We start from the raw sequence: 22,625 nt of genomic DNA on the forward strand, positions 1-22,625 counted from the left end.
ATATCAATTCATTATCCAAGTGTCATTGCTTCTAGGCACTTCAATACACAGAGTTAGGAAATATACGCATGTATACTAACCCATGAATATACAGGTCTGTCTATGTATGTAAGTACATATGTAAGTATGTGTTTATGTATGTGTCTATCTATCTATGTATCTGTGTATGTATGTATGTATCATGAGTTCGTACTGATACCTCTGATTTTAGTGCAGCACCACAGAGTTCTTTTTGGTCTTCCCTCTTTGCTTATTTGTAACTTCTTTCTCTCACAGAGAAATTATATTTTCAGTCCTCATATACACATAAAATAGGTTACTAACTAGATGACAGCATTTATGTACAGCTTTTGTTTTTAGACTTACAGTGTCTAGTCAAGGTACCATTTAAAAAATTTCCTAGGTTAGTTCTTTTCTTGCCTACCACTTTCAGCATGTTTATGTTGTAAATTTGTAATAGAGTTATATTTACTTGTTAGTGTTTGTATTCCTTTTATGGGATTCTGCCAAATTCTACTTGGTTTCTATTTTTATTTATATATATTTTAACTTAAATGCTCTTTCCCTCTCAGGCTCACATTGTCTCACACACAAGGTCTACATTGTCATTATGAAAAGACTGCAGTACAGGTTTTTTATTCAAGTTGTTCATCCAAGCAGGATTGATCTGGGTTTTACAAAGAGGGAAAATGATGTGTTAGACTGTCTGGTTAACCCGCCATGTAGATACTGAACAAGGACCATGATTGAAAAGTGTATAGAATATTTAAAATAAAGTTGACTGACAATAGTGATCACCAATCATTAGAAGGTAACTAAGAGAAACAACAGGTGCATGGATCAATATTTTACCTTGGCTTGTAAACCTTTCTTGTATAATGGATACTTGGTTCCTATACAATGTCCTTTGTTTTCAAATAATGTATCCTTCTGCTATGAACTGCATTTTTGTGTCCTCCCCAAAATTCATATGTTGAAGTCATAACCTCCAATTTGATGGCATTTGGGGGTGGAGGCTTTGAGAGGTAATCAGGTCATGAGGGTGGAGCCCTCATTATAGGATTAGTACCCTTAGAAGAAGAAACAGAGAGAGCTTGCTTTCTCTCTCTACTCTCCACTGTATGAAGTTACAATGAGAAGATGGTCATCAGTAAACCAGGAAGACAGCACTCACCAAGAACCCACCCATGCTGGGACCCTTGCACTTCTAGAACTGTGAGAAATAAAAGTTTGTTGTGTAAGGCACCAAGTCTAGAGTATTTTTGTTATAACGATCTGAACTGGCTTGGATACTTTCTCTAATTTTCTCACTGAAGATCATTGTTGAGAAATCCAGTCATGCAGTCAGGCCCTGAAGAAGTGCTAGAGACAAGAAACACACAAAATTGACGGCTTAGATTCTAGACCAACCGCTTTGGAAGACTTAGGTTGTTTGGAATTATATTGGTAGAGAATTATAGAGTGCAAAATACATTTGGCATGGTACAGAGAGATGAGGTCTGTCAGTCAGCAATGAAATACTAAAGAGGAGAGTGTGAAAACAACTTAAAGGACATTTTGATAGAGCTAATCCCAGAAACTTCAGGCTGCATAGGAGTCAAACTTAACCAGCCTGATGGAAGCTTTTTAAGATGTTACTGTCATGACCAGTAAGAGAAATTCAAGTGATGAAGCCATACTTCAATTTTTCTAACATGAATTTAACTGTGTTCCACATCAGAGAGTTTAACTGATAAGGTGAGGTGCCACTGAATAGCTATGGATGTGAAATAGGTAGAAAAACAGACTCCTAACCTAGTGACAAGAAGTTCAAAAAAGGTATGATGCTTTCTTTACTCTCAGAAATGATTGGAAGTTTTTACCGGGAAAGAATAGCCTTAGATTTTTTTTCTGTGTGTCATTTTTATGTAAGTCTTGTTGGAAAAGTTTGTCCAAATGTGATAAAGCTTGTAAATCAGCTGTAGGAGTATCAATAGAAATTAAAAAAACAAACAAACATGATAAAGCTAGAGAGTAATTTAGCAATGTATTTCAGTTTTGTTATTTGAGGGCATTTTTTCATATAGAATTCTTCATCACAACTGTGTTCAAGGTGACAGCCCTCCATTAATTTTGATGCCCAGAAGAATTCTTAAGAGATCACAATTTACTTTCATGAGTAATTTTATCTGAAGTTAGGAAAGCAATCTAAATATCAGATTATATGTAATTGAAGAGGTACCTATCATATGCAATTATAGAGAGCTATTTGCTAAATCTCACTGTAGTGTGCTTTGAGAGTAGGAAATTTCCTTTTCTCCTGCACCTACAAGAGTACCGGGCCTAGAATAGGCACACAGACTAAAATATTTGTTGAAAACAAATACATGAATTTTACATATTATTTACAAAATAATATCTTTTTTATTCCCCACCTGTTCCTCTCTACCTCTCCATTCCCCAAAAGAATAAATCATCGATGGTATTATCAACTAAAAGTTGAAATTGGAAACCAAAATATACACTTTTAATGTCCAGAAGAAAAAAAAACCATATAGATTTAAAAGTAAATATTTGCTCTTCTCATAGTGAAACAGAGGGAGAAGTCTTGGTCAACCAAACGTTCCAGGCTCCATCCCCCAAAAGGAAGGGAGGCATGTCTAGGCTAGGAGAGAACTTGAGCAGCCCATTTTCATCTACAAACTTTCGGATACTCACCTGTGACTTATGTTACTATGTATGACTTGTCTCTCTTCTTTGGGGAACTTTTTGAGAGTGAGAATCAAGAATTGCATAATTTAGGGGTTACATATAAAATTTTGGAATTAATTCTTTGGAAATTAAATAACTGAGTTAATTGTCCTTTTACAGATAAGAGTTTTTGTATATACATAGCACATTTTCTTTATCCATTCATCTATTGGTGGACATTTAGGTTGCTTCCATATCTTAGCTATTATGAATAATGTTGCAATGAACATGGGAATACAAATATTTCTTTGAGCTCCTGATTTCAGTTCTTTTGTATATATACCCAGGAGTGGGATTGCTAGATCATGTGGTCATTCCATTTTTACTTTTCTGAGCAAATTGCATACTGCTTTTATAGTGTTTATACCATTTTGTTTTCCCACTAACCCTGTATAGAGTTCCAGTTTCTTCACACCCTCGCCAATACTTACGTTTTTTCTTTCTTTCTTTTTTTTTTTTTTTTTTGATAATAGCCATCCTAATGGTGTGAAGTGATGTCTCATTGTGGTTTTGATGGGCATTTCCCTGATGATTAGTGATGTTGAGCGTCTTTTCACATACCTGTTGGCTATCTGCATGTTTTCTTTGGAGAAATTTCCATTCCAGTCCTTTGCCTATTTTATTTATTTATTTATTTATTGCTATTGATTTGTAGAAGTTTCTTATATATTTTGGATATTGACCCCTTGTCAGATATATGATTCACAAATTTTTTTTTTCCCATTCCCTGGGTTGCTTTTCACCGTGTTGAATTTTTCCTTTGATGTGTGGAAGCTTTTTAGTTTGATGTGGTCCCACGTGTATATTTTAGTTTTTGTTGCTATCTTTTGGAATAAATCATTGCTTAGACCAATGTCATGCCATTTTTCCCTTATTTTTTTTCTTCTAGGCATTTTATAGTTTAAGGTCTTACATTTAAATCTTTAACTCCCAGCCTTAAAAATGAAGGAAATCCTGACATATGAGCCAACTTGGATGAGCCTGAAAGACATTATTGTAAGTGAAACAAGCTAGTAACAAAAGGACAAATGCTTCATGATTCCACTTATCTTTGGCGTATAGAATACTCAAAACCCATAGAAACAGGGAATAGAATGGTAAGTGGCAGAGACTGGGGGGAGGGTGAAATAAGGAATTGTTCAATGGGTATAAAATTTCAGTTGTGCAAGATGGATAAGTTCTAGAGATCTGCTGTACCACATTGTGACTGTAGTTAATACTGTATTGTGCACTTAACATTTTGTTAAGAGGGTAGATCTCATGTTAAGTGTTCTTACCAAAATAAAAATAAATAAATAATATTAAAACATGCAGATAGCCAACAGGTACATGAAAAGATGCTCAACATTGCTAATTATCAGAGAAATGCAAATCAAAACAAAAATGAGATATCACCTCACACCGGTCAGAATGGCCATCATCAAAAAGTCTGCAAATAATAAATACCAGGGAGGGTGTGGAGAAAAGGGAACCCTCCTACACTCTTGATGGGAATGTAATTTGGTTCAACCACTGTGGAAAACAGTATGGAGGTTCCTTTAAAAACTAAAAATAGAGTTACTATATGATCCAACAATCCCACTCCTGGGCATATATCTGGAAAAGATGAAGACTCTAACTCAAAAAGATACATGCATCCCAATGTTCATTGCAGCACTGTTTACAATAGCCAAGGCATGGAAGCAACCTAAATGTCCATCGACAGATGAATGGATAAAGAAGATGTGGTACATATATACAATGGACTGTTATTCAGCCATAAAAAAATGAAATAATGCCATTTGCAGCAACATGAATGGACCTAGAATTATTATACTAGGTAAGTCAGACAGAGAAAGACAAATATAATATGACATCACTTATATGTGAAATCTAAAAAAAGGTGATACAAATGAACTTATTTACAAAACAGAAACAGACTCACAAACATAGAAAACAAACTTATAGTTACCAAAGGGGAAAAGAGGGGGGATAAATTAGGGATTTGGGATTAGCAGATACAAACTACTGTATATAAAATAGATAAACAACAAGGTTTTACTGTGTAGCACAGAGAACTATATTCAATATCTTGTAATTACAATGGAAAAGAAAAAAAAGAATTGTATAATCTAAATAGGAAAGAAAATGTTGTATTTTAAAATGCTAGTGCCACTGATCAGTTTAGAATATAAAAAATGAGTGGCAAAGGTTTTCATGTTTAATTATAACATTCAGTTTTCTAGTTCACCCGGAATTTATTTTGTTTTATTAAGTGAAGTTAGACTAACTTGATTATGTTTTTCCAGAAGGATAGGCAATTTTATCTGTACAATTTTTGACTTTTGGTTTCTCTGCTTTTTGCCATTGGTTTCTAAGCTTCATAGAGAATGCCATGTTAACTTGAGGAAAGGCAATCTCCCAGTGATTGTATGGGGGGAACTCTTGCTCAATATTACAGTTACCCTTCTAATCATCTCTCAATTCCACTATAGCCTATCACCGTAAATTCCACCTCAACAGCCATTCTAGGAGATCCATTTTGGGCATGGTGGTGATCATTTCCTTTTGATTTTAAATATCATTGAAAAGTCACCTTTCCAGAAATCTCTGGCTCCATGATTTTTAAGGGAGGAAAATTTCAGAGCAACTGAAAAATCCTCTGACACTGGATGGTGGTGTGATGAATTGGGCGATTGGGATTGACATGTATACACTGATGTGTACAAAATTGATGACGAGTAAGAACCTGCTGTGTAAAATAAATAAAATTAAATTTAAAAATATCCTCTGACACTCAACTCTTACTGAGCAATCTTTCAGTCTCTTAAATTCACCTCAGTAAACAACATGATTAAAGACATGCAAAATATAGTAATTTATCTGAATTCCTCATTCAATTTCCCAGATTGGTCTTTGAAAGTTTGTCTTCATACGACCCAAATTCTAGCCAAGAGCAGCTCCACTTATATCTACTCTGAATGTTACCTTGTTATTGGAACACATCCACCCCGCCTCCCCCACCAATCCTGGTGCTTGGTACAGGGCTATTGAAAGAGTAAAGCCATTTCTTTTCTGTTATTTTTCACTTGAGTGACCAAATATATTTTATTTTTAACCCAAAATAACAGCAACAAACTTCTAGGATTCTGCCTCAAGGTCATGTAAATTTCCTAGCCTGTATTCTAAAATTGTCCACTGGCAAGTTAATGGATTTACTCTCTCCTAGGACAAAGTCCTTGTCCGTTAAATTTATAACATCAAGTATGAAGTGACAAGTCTTTTATGCCTGGAAGAGGAAGACAGCTAAGCCTTATGAAAATCCATTACATTTCTGAAGTTTCTGTGCATCCAGTGACTTAGGGCCATAGGGGTAGATATGTGAAGAGCAAGGAGCTGCATCTTGAACATCATACCAGGAAGAAGGTATAGGAGGATCAGTGTAACTTTTTAGATTTTAAGTGACTATAACCACCAAGTGAGTGACCTTCTCCAACTCATTTATCTTATGACCCCAAAAGCAGTTTACTGCAATAAAGGGAAATCTTTACAGGTTCAATACTGCTTGAAGTATCTAAAAAAGAGGGGATGCAACTTGAGGCCTGTGACAAGATTAATAGAATTGCAAGAAAGATCTCTTGGGGATTTGGAGCAAAGCCATAGTTTTCTTTATATGTATAAATAATTCTCATTTTGGAAAAGAGAATTTGGCTTGCTTTAGAATCTACTAGAGTCTAAATACTTGATCACAGGTTACTAAATAACTTTTCAACCCAAGCTACACATTAAGCTGGCAGTTAAATTACATCTTGAAGCAAAATTGATTTACCCCAACAGAGTGATATACGCCCTCAAAATATTTCCTTATTAAATGGAAGCAATATGAAGACATTTGATGCCCAGGGTAACTGAAAACACAAATTTCTTAAATTAGCAGATTCCTCAAACACACACACACACACACACACACACACACACACACACACACATATCTGTGGTTCTAAAAATCTGAGTCCTAAACATAGACACATTCTGGAGTTTCAAAGGAGGTCTCTTATGATTATAAGATATAACATAAAATAACAGTTCTTTTGTTCATAGGTGTCTTTACGAGGAGAGAATTTAGAATACTGAACATTCACAGGAGTGACCTCAGGAAAGACATCCTGGACATCAATTTGAGCAGAAAGTTGGTCATCCATTCTGCCTGGAAGGTGAGTTAGTGTGCAATCAGGAACTATACCTACCACTGGAAAGGTCCACAAAGATGACTGAAGAAAGTTGGAAAGCATAGATAGAGGCAGAGTGCTTGACATAGAGTAGATGCCAGCCTCCAAGGCAATGACACTATTTACTGTCTCTTGGTTATTTATGACCTGAGATATAATCTAGTCCTGGGAGATTTATAAACAATCAGTTGATTATGAAAGGAATTTTTCCCCCAAATTCTTAGGGAAAGTTAGCTTCCCATTGACAGTTTGTGGTCATTCTAGTCAGCACTTCTTTGTTGTCCTGTAAATTTTATAGGTCATGAGATGGTGCCTTATGATTTCATACTTTTTAGAGTATCCTTATAATAAATAATTCTGTACCAGTTAAGATAATATGAGTGTGTCTTTTCATTTCAGCACAAAATAATCTAACTTGTACAAATGAAGTAGAATAATAACTTTTGAAATATTAACATATGTCACTTTCTTAGACCCTGAAAACAAAGGTGTTACATCTGCAAAAAGAGGGGCTGTCATTTATTCTGGGGTTGTCAGACATATTAATGTTTATGGTAACACATTCTTAGCAACTAAATGAATAATAAAGATTTTAAGGAAGATGTCAGGTTTGTTTTTTCCATTTTCAGACAAGAGCTTGGAAAGTAGAGGGAGAAGGATTTTATGTTGACACACGAGATGTTTGTGTTAAGTTTTACCCTGTACCTAACCCCCTGAGTTGAATCTTAAAATGAAGAGACACAGTAATATAAACCTTGAAGTGTTGAGGAATCTAAGAGCAGCAGAAATAGTTCTGTATGTCCCACAGTGCATATCAACAATGGTAGACAGTTATGAGAGAGAAATCTACTCCATTGTGAAGAAGCAGTAGAGAATAGAAACGTCAGTGTGGTGTCTTCAGTGCATTATTCCAGATGAAGGGAGGTCTCTAATGGATGTAGAATACTTGGTTGTTAAAGACTAAGAATGTCAAATGGTTTTGGCCTTTCATAACTGAGAGCTCTGGAGCCCAGTGCTTTGGCGAAAGTCTGGAGCATTTAGGTCAATGGCAAAGTAGACATGCAATGCAGCATTTAGCAAAACAGCATGCAATCAAGTAAGAATTTAAAGCAGATTCTGGGAGGGATCAAGCTTTTCATCAGACATGAAACTGATGTCATCTTTACTTATACCTCTTATTAAAAGTGTTCCCATTTTAGATTTAGAATCCACGGAAATGCTGTTCAACTAAATGGAAAAAGCCCAAAAGTTAAGTAATTCCTTGTTAGCCAATTGAACCAACTCTTATATTTTAGTTGGACCTCCAAACTGTACAAGATAAAATCATTCACATTTATTCCTCTCAGCAACCATGTTTCATTTTTACTACTTAAAAACAAGATAAAAAAAGAATCAATGTTTATAAGTTATTTAAAACTAAATGAACAGTTAGATCACAGCACTCAGACAGAATCAGGCCTAAGAGAAGTAGGGAATCTTAGGCAGATACTGGGAGAATGTAAGAACTAAAATGTATTCTTGCAGTCATGATCCACTTTTAAACCACCCCTCAACAGAGTTTAACTTGTTGGGAATTAGAAATAACACAATGAAGAGTATCATTTTTTGGAATACCATATCCTATAATTTCAACCTTGGGGAACTAATGTATATATGTCTTTGTAATCTTTAACACTGTATCTTCCACTGTGTCAAGGAGTTTCCTTTTCATAGTAGGTTTCCAGTTTTACTGCAAAGTGTTAATTTAGGTCTGACAAGACTTAGCAAAGAATCAATCCATGATATTCCCCCTTGCCACTATATATGTGTGTTTGTGTGGATATATAATGTTAATTATATATATATATATATATATATATATATATATATATATATACATGTATATATAAAATCTTATCTTCAGGAATCTGTCAGAAGGAAGTTAATAATTAATTCTCACTAATGTATAAACTATTTCAGCATACACTCTCCAAAGGGAAGCAATTTAACATTAATGAATTAATATATTAGGGAGACTTCAGATACTAACACATTTGAGTGTTGAAGACATTTCTGAGTTTCCATGCATGAATGTATTTGTCCAACAAATATTTATTGAATGGCTACTATTAATCAAAATTATTCTAAATACAGGGTATATGGTGGCTCATAAGATAACTTAAGAGTTCATAGAATAGTTGGAAGAAGATGACAACAAATAATCAAAGAAAAAAGATAATTTTGGACTGCCTTAAGTGATATGAAGGAAGTAAACAGGATAACATTATTCAAGAATGATTGTGAAGGGGCCACTTTAGATGAAATAGTCAAGTAAGGCTCCTTTTAGCATAGATATTTGTAACAGCAGAGCAATGAAAAGGCTCCAACTATTTGAAGGCTCCACAGAAGAGCATTTTAGGTAGGAGGAACAAAAATCACAATGTACAATAACCCTGAGAAATACCATTTCTTTAAGTTATATGGAGAATAGATAGGTAGAATTTAAGAGTGGAAATACAGATCAGTTAAGAAGCTAATACAGTAATCTCAGAAAGAGATAATGGAGTTTTGAAATAGGGTTGTGGTACTTAAGATATATTCTGAAGGTGGACTTGACAAAATTTAGTTGAGGGATGATTTGGGAGATGGGAAGGAGGGAATGATAGAAGGAGAGATATAGCGGTTAGGAATGCTTTGAGCTGCAAGTAGCAGAGTGCCTGACTGTAGTGGTTCAACATAGGATAGTTACAGGAAGTGTGGCAGCAAGCTTTGGCTGGCAGTGGTTCAGTTCTTTACAAGTGCCATCAAAGTTCCAAGCTATATTACAGCTCCTGAATCCTTCACTGGAGGAAATTTTACTCATCTATTTCTTGCCTCTTTGTCACATGAAAACAATCACAACTTTAGGCATCATGTCCACCTACTGAAAGAAGGGAAAAGGAAAGAGATTTAATGTCGTGAGTTACATCTATTCTTTTGATCAGGACCATAAAAGCCAGCTTAGAAGCCTCAACATTCTTAGCTCTTTTTTTCATTGCCCAGAACCTGGTCACATGGCAACCTCTGGCTGTAGGCACAAATGGGAAGCATGGGTTTCTTGTTTTCTAGACTCTAGAATGAAGAGTATGTGAAGAAAAGGGGATTGGTCAGTGTTAGGGGTTGCCAATGGAGTGTCCTCCATAGGAGGGTTCAGTGGTAATGTCCAGGTTTTCACCTTGAATCATCACATGGATGCCATTTAGAAAAGAAGAAGGAAGCAACAGGAGAGAGGGATGATAAATCAAAAGTGTTGTTTTAGACATGATGTGGCATATGAATTTTATAACCATGTGGAATGTTAAGAAGACAGTTGAATATTATTCTAAAGGATCGGTCAGAACTAGAGGTTTTTAGCCTTTAGGACAACATAAATCACATGCATGACTTTAAAAAGTCTGATAACTTCTAAGATCTGCTTTTCCCATTTCGGCCAAGTCTTATTTTCTGGTATTAGGAAGAAAAAAAAGAAGGAAAGAAGGAAGGAAGGGAGGAAGGAAGAAAAGAAGAAGTTATTAAGTTATGATTTTTAAAAGGAAAGAAAACAATAATAGGAAGGCTATATCTGCATAAAATCAGATTGCAATTTTTGTAGGGGAATTATTTTGAGATTTTCATTTTTCCTTTTGATAATGAAATGCCTAAAAGTGTCCAGATTATGGCTGGATAAAAGGTAAAAATTTAGAATTTATAAATATGTGTTTGGAAAATGTTAAGATTGGAATATACACATTCTTCTATATAGTTATATAGAAGTTTATATGTAAAATTCTTTCATATATTTTATATGAAATACATTCTAATAGCAGATAAAATAAATACAATTTAAAATAGAGGCAAATAAAATTTAAAAGGTGCTATTGTGTGAATTTTATATATATATACATATTTCAGCTACTATACAAAGGCAGTCTTTCTGATGAATAGCAACCTTTTAATGAGTTCAGGTGATATTATATTGAACTATAGAAATGGGAGAGTTATGTTTGTTTTACTCATCCTAAGTTTGAGTGAAAAGCAGTTTTTAAAAACTCACAAAATCCTCACCTAGTACCTTTTTCCTCTTAAAAAGCATTTTAATTTTAAGTATTATTGTTTTTCATTTCCATAGAATGTGGGAATCTTGCAACTCCTTATTCTTTATGTTTTTCCCATTGAAAATATGTCCTACAATAAATCATTTGACATTGAATTTTTCTGTTTTTTCATTTCTTCTGATCCCAGTCCATGGTTACTTGAAAAAAAAAAAAAAAACCAAGTGAAATGACAATGAAGGAAAAATAATTACCAAATTCGTATTTCAAGATTATTTTGTATTTAAGCTCAAAGGAAATACTTAGGTGTATTTAATTACAATTATAGGGCAATAATTAGCAAACATTAGAACACTCTACATTATCTTTCATGTGCTTTCAGATTCCATATGAAAAGGCATAAAACATTATCACTCTAAATATGGCTATTTGACGGGTCTTCTGAAGTGTCTGTCCAGTGACCTAATTTCATGCTACTCTATGGTATCCCTCTTTTAGGGTCTTGAATATTTCACCTTCCTCAAACATTAGTGGGGAATATAACATTCCATTTAATTATTAGGTTTCTTCATTCATTTATTCACATATTAATATTAATTAAGCATCTAGTATGTTCAAGATATCAGTGCCAGGGTACCGGGGACTAGGCCTGTAGTTGGTATCAAGATACTTAATAAATAGTGTTGTAGGCATCTATGATAAATAGACTATATTAAATTTCATTTGAGTTCTGTAAGCTTTGGATAATTGAAGATAAGGTAAAATGTATTCCAAGCATTTAAGAATAAAGGAATTGTTTAAGCCAAGTAATAGAAAATGGAAAGTACATGGTGCATTCAGAATGAAATGTAATCGGGTAAGACTGTGGGATACAGAACGTATTGTTAGGATGAACAATTGGTTAAAAGGTTTGCAGACATAGTTTGGAAACTTTGTAAAGAATTAGGATGTTATTGTGTTTGCAGTGATGAGTAACTATTTTTTAACAATGCATGGAGAATTATCCAAGTTGGTAACATGCTCCATGAAAAGTTTATTACTTCAGTGCTGCACATTTGAAGAATATGGTCCAGATAACATTTTCTTAGTTATGATATTGCCTTAACACATCTCTGGTTCCTTCATAGAACTTAGTTGTGTGATTGAAAGGCAGGCACGAGGTTAAGGCGACTCTTTGTATAAGGACTCCTAACCCAGGGATCCAGAATTTTCCAAACATAAGACCTGATGGTTTTGAAGAAGCCTTCGAGACTAGAAAAGAATTCCAGAGATGATTAATATCCCTCAACCCAATTTATACTGTGGATTGTTAAATATGTATATTTTCTATAGTGGAATATCACAAATGTTTAAGTATACCATAAATATATGTGTAAGGAGAAGAAGCTAGGTTCTCAGTGGGCCATGTCTAGACCAACTAGAAAGGATGGGTAAAATGTCAAGTGGAGAATGTCTGTGAGTGTCTAAGCTTCTAATCTAAGAGGGACTAGGTTGTGGGCAGGGCAAAGAGTATACCTACAAATGGAGTAGAGAGTCTCCTTCTGCACATGCAATACCCTCTGTGCAATCTTGACCTACCCATGTCACTTGGGATTACGACTTTTAAAGAAGAATGAAAAAGACTGTATCAGATAGCCTCAATCTTAATTTGAATTTATCATGACCACCACCCTGTTTCACCATAAAATCTAAAGTGTTAGCCATGCTCTTTAAGACACTACAAAATGAGTGAATTTGTCCAAGTGTATGAAGATTGCTTCTAACCTTTCTCTTCTCTACAACCTTTTATTTATTTACTTTTATTTTTATTTTTAACATCTTTATTGGAGTATAATTGCTTTACAATGGTGTGTCAGTTTCTGCTTTATAACAAAGTGAATCAGCTATACATATACATATATCCCCATATCTCCTCCCTCTTACATCTCCCTCCCACCCTCCCTATGCCGCCCCTCTAGGTGGTCACAAAGTACCGAGCTGATCTCCCTGTGCTATGCGGCTGCTTCCCACTAGCTATCTGTTTTATATTTGGTAGTGTATATATGTCCATTCTGCAACCTTTTATGAACAGCAACAATACAATCAAATCTGACTGTATTAGCTCAAGTGATTTATTCAGTTTTTTTAATTTTAATTTCATTTTTTGCAACTCTACCATGGGATGATTTCAAAGTACATTCTACATTTGGATTGTAGACTATGCATATAATTTAACACCCAGTACTATATAACATTAATAGAATATTGTTTACCTCTTGTTTTGAAGACTTCCACTAAGAAATAGAATGATTATACTTCCTTTTCTTATGTTTTTATTCACAAAGCAAACAACAAAAAAATGAGTGTGATTAGAACATATGACATCCAGGATAAAATTGAAAGGTTTAATAAGGAGAAATTAGCACCATGTCTTAAACCCTAGGGTAGCCAGGCTCCAGTGAATTACATACTCTTCCTGGTATTCATGCTCTTGCCTAGTCCCGCCCACCTTGGCTTGGGGCAGCTATCTGTAACCAATGAAATGTGGTAGAAGTGATGCTGTTTAATTCTATGGCTAGGATGTAAGAAGCCTTACAGCTTCCGCCTTGAGTTTCTGGAACATCCTTTCTCAGGAAAGCCAGATGCTATGAAAGACATCTGGGAATTCTGAGGAAACCCAAGCTAGCTATGTGGAAAGGCATTGTGGAAAGAGAGCAATATTTGTTATTGCAGCTAAGGCAGCACACTGCAGGAAGGCACTGCCGGACTGGGTGCTGGTGGAGAAGAACCAGTGCCCAGGCATATTGCTCCCGTGCAGCCATTCCAGCCTTTCTGCTTTTTTGTGCAACCCCACACCAGGTATGATGTAGCGGAAACAATCAGTTCCTGCTGTGCCCTGCCCAAATTTCTGACCCACAGAATCACGAGTATAATAAAAAGACTGTTTTGTTTGTTTGTTTGTTTTTTTTGCGGTACGCGGGCCTCTCACTGTTGTGGCCTCTCCCGTTGCACCTGCATCGGCAGGCGGACTCTCAACCACTGCGCCACCAGGGAAGCTCTAATGCCTGCTTTCTGACAGGTTTTTAAAGTTATAACAATATATGTAGAAGAATCATTTAAAAAATTGTGTTAATAACCAAAAATGATAGTGTTAGACCCTTGGGTGTTTAATGTTAAATGAATGATTTAAATATTTATTTAATCTTGTCTTTTATGCCAAAATGGAAGCAAAAAAGGTTGAAGATAAGACAATGTAATATAATTTTAAGTCATTTTTGGAATCATTGTTTCTCTTTCAAAGACAACAATAAGTTACATTTCTTCTAAAAAGAAATACTGAATTACATTTACTTTTCTTCCTCCTACACTTAGCATCCCTTGTTTTTATTTGTTTTTGCTTGTTCTGCTTTCTTTCTCTCCATATCATTTATAATGCAAAGCCTGTCATAATGTCATGGAATGTATTTCTTAGAACATAAACCATATTAGAAATATCATTGTAGCCAAAGATAAAATGAAGCATAAAAATCATATAAATTGATTTAACATTTCTCCCCAAATAGGAGCATTTAAAATCCAAAATCTACTATCATGCATGCCTTAGGCTTAGAGGATTCAATAAGGAAAAGAGAAAATGCCGTTGCTCAAATTTATTCTTTACCTTTGAAAACATTTTTGGAAAATATGATTGTTCCCATTGTGAATAAAGAAACTCAAACAAGAAGATCTTTTTAGAATTAAGGATATTGGGACAAATGCCACCTTCATCTTAAAAGGAAGAAATGAAAAAGGGAAACTGACATTTTCACAAAATTTTATACGTAGGTACATAATCATGCTAGGATTAAATAAAAGCAATAATGAATATATGAGATAATGTAAAGATCTGAGAATATACCTGAAATTCTGAATTCATTCTTGATCAGGTAGAGTTGAAATAAATTTGAGAACAGAAATTTCCTGTTATTCTCAAACTTTATTATGAAGAGATCTATGATAGAAACATTTTTGCTGTAATACAATGTTATAGAAATTCACACATGAACTAACTTTTGCTCAAAGGTTAACGCAGTTAAGAAGGAGTTTGGAATATAATATTTAGATGGTAAAGGTGCTAAATTAGTTCTAGCTTCATTTGGAATCCATGCTAGAATCATATTCATTTGCTCTGAGGCTGGTATCTGTATTGGGCTCAGTTGGCAATAGGATGAACTAAGTATTTATTGAAAAGCGAGGCTGTGGATACTGAAAAAAAGTCAATTACAATACATTTTTGTGAAAAAACAAATTGAAGGCAACTACTTTTTATTCATAATATTATAACAATTTATTAATAAATTCCTAAACAAAATCAAATCAAAATTCCAGTCTGTTCAAGCAGATAATGATGATGTGATTAGTGAAATTCAAAATACAGTAGAGAAACCCCAATGAAAATATTAGGAAAGCTTTAACTCACGTAGTGGACTAGTGGTATTTTGCTAGGTGACTAGAAGAAGCAAATTGATCAAAAGAAATACGGTTCATTTTCTCATGAAGTGTGCTTGATCAGGAGAGAGAAATCCATCACATGACATGTGGACATGAGAAGAGAAGTACTGTTTACCCCTCAAAAGCTTGAGGAATCAAGTCAGCAACACTTCACAAGAGGAAGGAGGAGTAATCCAAATGTCTAATGACTGATTGTTGGGAAAAGTGAATCTATGACAAAGCAAAATATGCTCATTAAATGAGAAAACTATTGATCTATCATTCTGGTTATACATCCAGCTAATAATAATAATAATGAAAATAATAATAAAAGACTGTAGAATGAGGTTGAATCTACAGGTATGCATTAAATGAATTAGAGGCCAAGTATGAAGTAGGAGAGAAAATGCAGATGACAAAAACAATGCTTGTATTGTCATGTATATAAGCAATAACATTGAATGAATGAATGAAAATCTAGCAAGTATTGATTAAGTGTCTACCGAGTGATCAATAATGTTTTAGATACCGAGGGAATGTTATTCTAGATAAGGGAAGATGATAAACATACAAAATAGCAATAAAATAGTATAAAACATGATAGTAAGTGTCTAGTGTGTGGTACAGACCAAAATGGAGATACTCAGAAAGAGTCTAGTATTGTATGGGGTTTTATGGAAGGATTTATTGGATACCTGGAGACATGGCAACAGGAGGGTCTCTTATACTTAAAGAATTTGAAGAAGTTAGACTTGAAAAAATTGGATGGAGGAAAGGGACCATACAAGCCAAAGACTGAAAGTGTGTGTAATGCCATTAAAAAACAGTTTAAGCCAATTAGAAATTAGACTTGGGGCTGTATACAATTAAGAAGGAAGTTGAGTGAGGGACCACCGGGTATGGGGGGCCTCAAATGGTGGGGTCTGGATTTGGTTTATAATGAAAAAAGAAAGAAGTAAATTAGAGACTTGGAACAAATGAAATACAAAAAATATTAGTCTGAAAGATAGACTCAAATTTGGAAGAAGATTTCGTGGCTTATCTTTACCTAAAATAAACAAGGCAGATTAAAAAAAAAGTTAGAAATAAAGTCCAAATCATTGTTTGTTACTATAGGAATATACAGATCGAGGTCAAGACCTCCCACTAGTATATTTCAAAATGTATATGCTGGTATCAATGCAGGAAGTGACCCTAAATAGATATGAAACAACTTCCAATATAAACAGGGACCCGTTTTCTTAAGAAACACATGAAATGGGTTTGTAATATGAAGATGATTAAGTAAAAGACTCAACAATACATTCTATAGCTTAGAATATATTACCTTTTCTTTTTTTGTGTTATCATTATGAACTCATGTCTTTATAGATTTAATTATTTTTTAATTAACTGAAGTTTGTAATCATCTTTGGATGCTCAATTTGTCAACACTTTGTTCAATGGGAATCGCTTTATGTGCACTTTTGATATTGTTCCATTAACCTTGGAAACATATTCAGCTTTCTGGCACCAGAGCATGTTTCAGGCTCACCTTGGACCCGTGGAATTATCTTATCTTCAAGGAACTCTTGTTCTTTTTAATAAACAATGGAAACTCAGAGTGACATTGTCACTAAGCTGTTTCAGTGGACAAAGGGAAGACCCATGAAAATTGCATGCTCTTTTAAAGACATGAATTCACATTAGAATTTTCAGTTCAGTTCTGTTATTATAGTCTTCCTCTTAAAATGCTTAATTCTGTAAGTGAACTTTGTTTTTCTATAATTAAAGCATTAATTCCTAAAAAGTTTCAAAGTACAGCCATCCTTTGCTGTCTGGGGGGGATGGGTTGCAGGACACCTCCCCCCCAACAGATACCAAAATCTATAAGGCTCAAGTTCCTTATATAAAATGGCATAGTGTCGGCATATAACTTAGGATTTGCTCTAAGTTCTGTCTTTATATTAAATTTTCAAGTTGATTGTTATTTCATGTTAGAGCCACAAGCTTTTCTTTATATTATGATATAAAATGGTTCTGTAACATCACATATAATGTATTAAGTTATTTGTTATTATACTGTATATATTGTTCCAATGCTTGCTATGTATCACTGCAAAGGATTCTCTGAGGTGGTATTATTTGGACCATACAGTAGTTAAAATCTTTAAATTTTCTGTTGAGAAATTAAGGAGATGACTCCTCGCAGAGAACTGTACATGAAAATACATACTGTGGCGGTTCAGTTAAAAATCTCCTTTCGAATAACGTGACAAAATTCAATTTTACTTCATACATCTTTGTTCCTTTAAGCATTCTTATTTTAACTACAAAAATCCCTATCATGAAATCTAAAATTTCAGATGCCACTGGAAAAGCATACATATCCATTTCCATGATAAACTCTTAACTTCCACTAACAAATTAATAATGTTGGGAAAGATAAAGCATATATAAACACTATATAAAATTGACGTTTATTTTATTGATTGTATAGATTTTGTTTATAGATTTGAATTTTAGAGTATTATCATCATGAAGTCACTTGGATCCTAAATCCCTATTACATTTACACAGGAATTTATATACTTTGATTTAGTGAAGAAATGCAAATTCTTGCAGGAAACTAGTGTATGCTATGTCTCAAATCCTCAATTTTTTATACTAGTAATGTTCTCATTTCCATGAAGAAAAACAAAACATTCTTCTAAAACAAATAAGACAAAACATTAAACTTTTCAGTTTTATTATACTATACCTACTTCTAAATCACTTTTTCAAATTTAAATAGAATTTAATATGTACCTTCAAACATTAAAAAAATGTGTTCTTGAAAAACAAAGGGACTCATAAATGCTTCTTTAACCAATGGATGGGGTTGGAGGAGATGCTGATCCCTTTCTAAAATCTGGGCTTTTGCTATTAGAAGATTTAAAACTGACTTGAAAAAATAAAGACCTTTTAGCCTTGGAGTAGTTAATCCTTTTATCACTTTCCTGGCTTACAGCCTGCTCTTATCACTCCATTAGTTAAATTTCTTTCTAAATATAAGATTGTGTTTTTAAAAAGAGAGAGCATTTTTAGTTTAACAAGTTCAATTCCTATCATTTTTAACTTCAGAAAAATGATTCACAGCCATTCTGTCTTTTTAGCTGGAAACACATTTAAACAAAGAACGTAAACATCAGTCGTCATATTTTTACCAACAGAATGTCTTGTTTTCAGTCTTTTAGAAACCGTGTTTTTGGAGGCAACTGCACTGGTATCTTCAGTTTGGCATGCCACGTTGATGCTGCAGTTCTGCGCCTTGTCTCACCTCAGGACACGAACCAGGGAGCCTCTCACTTCCTGTTGGCCAGTGGAAACCCCAGAAGAAGGTCAGAGAAAGGGAGGGGAGTGAGATGAGGGCTTTCATTTCCACTAATCCTTTCAAAGTCACCTTAGGCTAGAAGCATCCCTCAAGACCATCCCTCCAAGATGCATCCTTCCTGGTTCTAGCAACTGCTCTCCAGCAGCACCCACACTGCTAGCTGGTTACAGCCTTGTTCCTGTGATTCCTCTACACTCTGATCATAATTTGTAAATGTCACCTTTATTCAACTCTCCCTGAAGTATACTAATTCAATTGTACCACCACTACCTGTTAGGCCTCTGACTGTTCCAGGAGTCTTTCCAAAGATTCCTTCTTGAAACCTGAGTTCTCTGAATAAATTTTTTAAAAATTCAATTTTCAAAAATTCAATTCAAAAATTTAAAAAATTTTAAAAAATTCAATTCAATTCAATAACTTATGTTTGTATGAATTACAATACTTCTAAGTTCTTTTTGGTGGCAATAAATCCTTAGGATGTAAAATAAAACAGCATTTCTGATATGAAAACATAGTTGCTTGTAGTATACATCTTTAATTAATGATTCTTGATCAGGATATATTATTTCAAATACAAACAGTACTTTTCCCTTGCATCCTAATTGATACAGGCTTCTTTTAAAGGAAAATTTCTCCATTTTTGCTACTTCCAAGTTCTCACATTTAAGATTCAAAATCTTAAGGAGTTAAATAAAATAGTCTTCTTCTTAGGAGGATTCTCCAGTTTGTTTAATAAGGGTGGGGTGTCCTTTGGCTTACAGAATGTCTTTTAATTGGTGAGCTTCAAATAACTTGTTTTTTTTCTCCCCCTTTGACATATCTCCTGCTGATTGGAGAACTTTGATTATAATACCTCCACAGCTTAATCTTATATTTAGGTAATATGATAGAAGAATCCCTGACATTCAAGAGATTGGAAACTGAGTGAATTTATTAGGTAACCTTGGGCCAGATTAGGAGTTAGAAGTCAGTGATCAAAAAGATCATTGGGTCTTTCCACTGTTGAGGGGAAGAAAACACACTGTCGAGACTTCCCTGGTGGCACAGTGGGTAAGAATCCACCTGCCAATGCAGGGGACATGGGTTCGAGCCCTAGTCCAGGAAGATCCCACATGCCAAGGAGCAACTAAGCCCTAGCAGGGATTATTATTACTGTCTCCTACTTACCAACATCCATCTTGTTCTTCTGAAATTCATTCTCTGTACTGAAGTCTACCCTCCTCATCTGATTAATTTCTTAGCACTCACGACTTTGAATTTTATGTTTTAAGTAAATGCTGGTTTATGTAAAATGCTTCAATCACAGTAGTTATGTAATATCTACAGGTCTTTATTTCTGATGTGCTCTCTGTTTGAAATTCTTTCCTAGCATTATGAACCTGATAATTCTTATTTATCCTTCAAGTACCAGATTAGGTATTCTCTCTCAAACTTTCTCTAATTAGGCCATATATAGTGTAAGGCTGGCTTTATACAATGACCTAGGAAGTATTCCTTCTGCTTCTATTTTCTGAAAGAGGTTGTCGTAGAAAATTAGTATAATTTATTCCTTAAATGTGGATAGAATTCACAATTAAACCCATCTGGGCCTAGTACTTTCTGTTTTGGAAGATTATTAATTATAGATTCAATTTATTTAATAGTTATAGGCCTATTCAGATTATTTCTTCTTGTGTGAGTTTTGGCCAATTGTCTTTGAAGGAATTCACTTTATGTTGGTTATCAAATTTGTGGGCATAGAGTTTTTCATAGTATTCTTTTATTATCCTTTTAATGTCCACAGGATCTGTAGTGATGTCCCCACTTTCATTTCTGACATTAGTAATTTGTGTCCTCTCTCTTTTTCTTACTTAACCTGGCTAGAGGCTTATTGATTATATTGGTCTTTACAAAAAACCACCGTTTGGTTTCATTACATTTCTCTATTAATTTCGTATTTACAAGTTCATCTGATTTCTGATCTAGTTCTTACTATTTCTTTTTTTCCACTTACTTTTGGTTTAATTTGTTCGTCTTCTTCTATTATCCTAAGGTGGAAAGTTAGATATTGACCTCAGTTCCTTATTCTTTTGTAATAAATGAATTCATGTTGTAAATTTCCCTCTAAGCACTGCTTTTGCTTTTTCCCACGTATTCTTTAAATTGTGTTTACATTTTCATTTGGTTCAAAATATTTTAAATTTCTCTTGCTATTTCTTTTTGACCCACATTTTAGTTAGAAATGTTCTGTTTAGTCTCCACTTATTTTGGGAATTTCCAGTTATCAATCTGTTATTGATTTCTAGTTTAATTCCATTGTGTCTGAGAGCAGACATTGTGTGATTTCTAGTCTTTTAAATTTGTTAAGGTGTGTTTTATGGCTCAGAATGTTGTCTATCTTGGTGAATGTTCCATGTGTTGTGTTCTTGAGAAGAATGTATTATCTGCTGTTGGTGAATGAAGTGGTCTACAGGTGATAATTTTATCTAGTTGATTGATGGCATTGTTGAGTTCATCTGTATTCTTACTGATTTTCTGCCTGCTGGAATTGTCCACGTCTAATAGAGGGACGTTGAAGTCTCCAACTGTGACAGTGGATGCATCTGTTTCTCCTTGTTTTTCTTTCAGTTTTTACCTCTTGTAGTCTGAGGCTCTGTTGCTAGGTGCATACACTTTAAGGATTGTTATGCCTTCTTGGAGAATTGACTCCTTTATCATTGTATAATGCCCTTCTTTATTCCTAATAACTTTCATTGTATTGACGACTGCTCTATCCAAAATTAACATAGTCTTGATTTCTTTTGATTAGTGTCAGCATGATATATTTTCCTCTATCCATTTACTTTTAATCTATATGTGTCTTTATATTTAAAGTGGGTTTTTTGTAGATGACATATAGTTGAGTTGTGTTTATTCATCTACCCTGACCATCTCTGTCTTCAAGTGGTGAATTTAGACCATTTATATTCAAAGTGATTATTGGATATAGTTGGATTAATACCTACCATATTTGTTACTCTTTTCTATTTGTTACCCTTGATTTTTGTTCCTATTTTTGTCTTCCACTCTTTTTGCCTTTTGTGGTTTAATTGAGCATTATATATTATTTAATTTCTCTCCTTTCTTTGCATATCAGTTATACTTTTTTCTTTTTACTATTTTGACATTGAACAAACTGTTATCTGTTAGATGAATTAAGAATAAGAAAAAATAAAAAATTTTATTTTACTTTTACTTACTCTTTTTTTTCTGTGTTCTTACTTTCTTTTTGTAGATCCAAGTTTCTGGCCTATATCGTTTTTCTTCTCTCTAAAGAGCTTCTTTTAACATTTCTTGCAAGGATGTTCTAGTAGCAATAAAGTGCCTCAATTTTGGTTTGTCTGAAAAGGCTTTTATTTCTCCTTCCCTTTTAAAGGATAATTTCACAGGATAATTTTCTTTATCTTTGGCCTTCTGCATTTTGAAATGATATGCCTAGGTGTAGATTTTTTTAATTAAAAAAATTTTTTTAATTAAGAGATTTTCATCCTTCTTTGTTTTTTTTAAGCTTCGTGGATCTGTGGCTTGGTGTCTGACATTAATTTGGGGAAATTTTCAATTATTATTTCATGTATTTCTTCTTTTCTCTCTTTCTTCTCCTTCTGATATTTCCATTTCTCATGTGTTATACTTTAGTAGTTGTCCCACAGTCCTTGGATGCTCTGTTCTGTTTTTTCAGTCTTTGTTCTCTTTGCTTGTCAGTTTTCAAGGATTCTACTGCTGTATCCTCTAGCTCAGAGATTCTTTCATCAGCTGTGTACAGTCTACTAATAGCCTTTCAAAGGTGCTCTTCATTCTGTTACAGTGGTTTTATCTCTA

The sequence above is a fragment of the Phocoena phocoena genome, chromosome 13 (assembly GCF_963924675.1).
Source record: "Phocoena phocoena chromosome 13, mPhoPho1.1, whole genome shotgun sequence".
Classification (NCBI taxonomy): Eukaryota; Metazoa; Chordata; class Mammalia; order Artiodactyla; family Phocoenidae; genus Phocoena; species Phocoena phocoena.